Source organism: Hylobates moloch, unplaced genomic scaffold, assembly GCF_009828535.3.
Source record: "Hylobates moloch isolate HMO894 unplaced genomic scaffold, HMol_V3 SCAFFOLD_4700, whole genome shotgun sequence".
Lineage (NCBI taxonomy): Eukaryota > Metazoa > Chordata > Mammalia > Primates > Hylobatidae > Hylobates > Hylobates moloch.
The window spans coordinates 1-5294 of NW_026656975.1; the positions used below are offsets into that span (position 1 = coordinate 1).

General features: G+C 46.2%; 1 long non-coding RNA gene across 1 annotated transcript; it reads right to left on the reverse strand.

Moving 5' to 3' along the window:
* Window positions 1–112: 112 nt before the first annotated feature.
* Window positions 113–4892, reverse strand: LOC116465366 (uncharacterized). The gene is made up of 4 exons (XR_004247175.2): window positions 4820–4892; window positions 1178–1341; window positions 282–357; window positions 113–208 (listed from the first exon to the last, which is right to left on the reverse strand). It is a non-coding gene; the product is annotated as an uncharacterized LOC116465366 (long non-coding RNA).
* Between the last annotated feature and the right edge of the window lie 402 nt (window positions 4893–5294).

Here is a 5294-nt window from a genome sequence, read left to right on the forward strand (position 1 = left end):
TTTTTTTTGTTCTCCACAAAAGAGTTTAAGGGACAATTTTTACAAAATAAAAATGGTTCACAAACTCCATGCAAGTCATCCACGCTGTCCCTGACCATGGTAATGCTCCTCACCACATTTGCTGCTGCCCCTCGGGGTCCATCCCGGTCGAAGGCTCATCCAGAAGCACCACTGATGGGTTCCCCAGGATGCTCAGGACAAAGCACAGCTGCAACGGGAGGAACAGCCTGTCTGGTTCCCATCTATGGCACTTGCAGAGCAACACCAAGCCCTGCCCGTACCTTTCGCTTTATTCCCTCTGACAAGGTCTTCACCGGAGACTTCAGCTGGTCCTGCAGCTTGAGCGCATCCACTAACCTGAAGGAAACAGGAGAGCCGTACAGCCTTCTTGACAAGAGGAAGTAGATAAGAGGATAACCCAAGGAAGGGTGGAGAAGCAGAACTCAAAAATGCAGTTCTGGAAATACATGTGGTGGGGGGGCGGGGAAAGGAGGGGTGATATAACTGGCTGACTTGCTCCCCCACAAAAGATAATGTTGCCTTTTGAAGAGATAGAAGGACATGACATGATATCCAAATAGTTGTTCTATGACAGTTCAAATTTTAGTATTTTCTATACATTTTAGCAATGAATAATTACCTTTTAGATTTTAAATTTTATTACTATTATTTTTTTGAGACAAGGTCTGACTCTGTCCCCGAGGCTGGAGTGCAGTGGTGTAATCTTGGCTCACTGCAGCCTCTGCCTCCTGGCTCAAGCCATCCTCCCACCTCAGTCTCCCAAGCAGCTGGGACCACAGGTGCACACCACCATACCCGGCTAATTTTTGTATTTTTGTATTTTTTTAAAATTATTTAGAGATGGGGTTTCACCAAGTTGCCTAGGCTGATCTGAAACTCATGAGCTCAAGCAATCCACCTGCCTCGGCCTCCCAAAGTGCTGGGATTAGAGGCATGAGCCACTGCGCCCAGCCTTTTTAAATTTTCTTATTTAATATGAGAAAGAAACTTAATACTTTGATATCCAGGAAAGGAGTTTCTAGTTGTAAATCTACCCAGTGTGACCTGGGTCAGCATTTAGAGTCTCCCATCCTGAATTTCCTGTGAGGGTCGTCACTCCCAACCTTCTCCTCCACCCCTCCCTTGGGTATAGAACAGATGTGGCTCCTCTGTGTACCGTGTGATGGCAACCTCGGCATCCCCTTTCCTCAGCCCTTTCACAGCGGCGTAGACCTCCAGGTGCTGCCTCACTGTCAGGTTGGGCCACAGAGCGTTCTCCTGAGGGCAGTACCCCAGGAACTCCAGGGCATCCCCTCCTCCACCGCTCCCTTTCAGTAGCACCTGCAGATGAAAGTTCCCTCTCAGAACCTACATTCTGCACTGCTTCTTTGAGTATTTCCCTGACATCATTCTCTTCACAAACCTAGAAAAACTAGAGAAATTCTAGGACCTCATTGGGTTTAATAATCTGTAACCATTTTGCATTGGAGAAAGGTTGTCAGAGAGTAAATACAGGAAAATAAGTGTGTCCACAGCCAACAATCCAATCTCAGCTGAAAAATCCAATATCCCATAGATGGCCTGTCCATCCTGGCCAACAGTTTATATCCATTTTTTTAAAAATCACTGTCAAAATGAAGCATATTGATTGAATTACTATTTAACTTAACTCATGGATCAACATCTTTTGAGTGCCTCCTATGTAACAAGTGCTGTGTTGCCTGTGGGTACAGCGGAGGGTGGAATAACTAGTGCTTCATTATCTGGAGTTTTCATTCTACTGAATGAATCAGGCAATAAACAAGTAGAGAAATGAATATGCAGAGTAAAGACAGATCAAAAGTGGTGCTGTTATGGAAATTCAGGAGGCTGGGGTAGAGAATAACTGGGGAAATGGCAGTAGGTAGGGTAATTAGAAAGAGCCTGTCTGCTGAGGGGCCATTTCAACAAAGAGGAGAAGATGCTAGTCATGGAAAAAAGGCAAGGGGCAAGGAACCTGGGGCAGAGCAAGAGCAAGACCAAAGCCCTGTGTGGGGATGAAGCTTGATGTGGAAGCTTGACGGGGAGGACAAATATGTGGCAAGAGGGACAGGGAAGCCAGTTCCTGCAGCTGCCTGCAAGATAAGGAGGGATGTGTCCTTCCAGCCATAGAGCAGCAAGCAGTCACTGAAAGTATTTAATCAGGAGAATGCATGGATTAAAAAAATCTCACACTGGCTGATCCAGTTAAGCTCATTTTGTGACACCCAAATGGCTGGCTTTCTACTTCAGATCAGACTTACCTTTTAAAAGATTTCATTCCAATGTATTAATGAGCAGTTATCTCCTTTCCTCCCATGCCTAATGAGGAACAAAATACTGACTTCGGGCCCAGGTGGTGACTGAGTTGGAGGGTGTCCATGATTGAAGTTAAGGACTAAGTTAGAGTTGGCCAAGCCACCAGCAGAGAGGAACCTTCATGAACATCTGCTCTCACCATGACTACAGAGGGATTGTGAATGTTGGTTTTCTCTTCTTTCATTAGTGGAGTATTTGTCAATAGCATTCTGAGCTGTCTTTTCCCTTCTTGGCTTGACTACTAGCCCCTTTCCCACAGTACAGTTTCACAGGCATCTGCCTTATATTCTGTTCTGTACTTCCCTTGGACATTCTTTGAAAAAGAGTTCTTAAGGTTTCCTATCTTCTGCCCTAGAATTTAGGAGAAAATGTTTTATCTCTACCCCATGATGTTTCTCTTAGATAAACCTGAGCTCTTTTTCTGTTTGCCTAGCCACCTTATACAACTAAATTACAAGTACAATTAAAGTCAGTTTCACCTCCTTGTATCTCATTTTTGATCTATTTCTTGAAAACACTCCCAAGAAATAGTTGCATTTGCACAAAAATGTATGTTCCAATAACTAAGCACTTTGTGAAGGACAACTGTCTAATACAGTTTTTTTTAAAAGTTTTATTAAAAATTAAATATTACATACTGGAAAGACAACGCTCACTAAAAGTGCAAATCCATGTAACTGATGGCAGTATAAATAGGATGTGTGTGAATTCTGGCATTAATTTCAGCTCTGATGCTGGACATTCTCTCTTAATGCCTTTAATAATTACCCCTTGATGGTGGCTGCAGCCTGTCTGCAGCCATTAGAGTGAAGATGCCAGCTGCAGCAAGGGAGACATCTTAATGCCTTTAATAATTACTCCTTGATGGCAGTGGCAGCCTGTCTGGAGCCACCACAGCAAAGATGTTGGCTGTAGCAGGGGAGGTGTGACTGGGGCTGTGTACTCTGGGGGATTGGCAGGGGCCAGAAACAGGTAAGAGCCCTGCCCTTTACTGAATTGGAGCATCCTTTACTGAATCTCAGGGGCTGTTGCATGCTCCAATTTTGGAGCAAAGTTGTGGCCAAGCCCAGGTGCTGTTGCAACCCTGCTGGGTGTGTACATGCCCAGGGTGGAACTGCCATGCCAGCCTCCTGCCACCTCAGCTCCCTCTGGATTTTGGGCCCCAACAAGTACAGGAGGGAGTCCAGGGGGGTGCTGAGGGCAGCTCGGCATGGACTTGCAGGTGCACCTCAGCACAAACCATCTGGGTGCCATAGATGGCATGTTGACGGCAGCAGACAGACAGGTTCCTGGATAGAAAGGGGTGGTTCTCTGGTGAAACCCCACCTTCAAGCCATGGATGGCCTGAAGCCCAGGTGCCAGACTGCCAGTTCTAGGTGGAGTCTGTGACCCAGAGTGAGAACTTATGATGCTTTTTCCAGGCCTGCCCATGGCCACTCATGGACCAATTGCTCCTTCTGAACCCATAAAAATCCTGGACTCAGGACTCACTTCCTCCTTTCTGAGCCCATAAAAATCCTGGACTCAGCCAGATTCACACAGACATAGGGACTATCACAGCTGCGGAAAGAAGCTACCCACTTTGGGTCTCCTCTCCATTAAGGGCTGGACACTCATTGAGATGACCTGCTTGCAAATAGAAGAACCACTTTGGGTCTCCTGAGAGCTATTCTGTCACTCACTGAAGTTCCTCACCTCCAGTTGTTCACATACCTCATTCTTCCTGGACATGGGACAAGAGCTCAGGACCTGCCAAATGGTGGGACTAAAAGAGCTGTAACACAAACAGGGCTGAAACATGCCCCCCACTTGCCATGTTGTGGGCAATGAGAAGCAGAGAAGAGCTGCAGCCCTTTGGGGATCCCAGACTTAGGGGCTCCCCAAGCCAGGGCTGTGACACCCTTTTTAGGGCTCTGTGGTTTCTGGCACCTCTAAGCTTCTGGGTGCCACCACGTTTTTTGGTGTCTGCAGTGGAAGCTGCTTGCAGTATGCCTGGTCCTGCCACAGCCTTACATGGAGCTGGTGCCTGTGCCAGTGCCTGGAGCTGCCTGCCCCACCACAACCAGCATGCCTGGCTGTGTGCAGCAGCCAGACCCCATGCTTGCTCACACACCCATCACCGCTCTGTGCCTGGCTCACTCTTAGCAGGCTTGGGATCCAGGCTGGTGGCATGAACAGAGTGCAGCCTGCTGAGCTGAGTGGACAGAATGAGCCCAACGGGTCTGAGCCAAACTTGGGCAAAGGCGCCACCAGCTCCAGAGGTTTTGACTGGAAAAGCGACACCCTAAGGACTCTGCGACACCCTTTCAGTGCTTAACTTTTGTGTGCATTTGTGTGATAATTTGTGAATTTATTCTCTTGTGTAGTTCATTAATCACTTCAGTTATCCAAGGATTAAGTGACATTTGTTGTTTTTAAGGTCATCAGATCTTATAAATCTATTTCACCATTAGATAACATATTTTCCACATAGTTCACCTACCTGTCCAGCAGTTGGTTTTGTGTCTCCAGTTATCACCTTAATGGATGTGCTTTTACCAGCTCCATTGTGTCCTAATAATCCTAAAACTTCACCTGAAAAAAGATTACACTTACTCTATTTTAATGGTAACATTAAGAGTAAAACATAGTTGAAGTCTCACTATGTGACAAGCATTTGCTATTAGTTGTCATTTAATTGTCACAACCACCCTGAGAAGTTGTTATTTTTGCCCCTTCTTATGTAGTTGGGGCAGAAGCTCTCAATGATGGGGTTACCTGTGCAAAGTTACACTGATGGAAAGTGGCAAAACCACTCTTGGAAGCCAAGTGTGTCAGATTCTGTCTCCTGTGATCCTAACCTTGGTGCAATAATGGCACAAACTGAGGTCATCTAACACTTGCTGGCCAAGCCTTCAGAGTGTGCTAGCACATCTTGTCGGTTCTCTTGTGAAAAACAATGAACATTAGGAAATCAA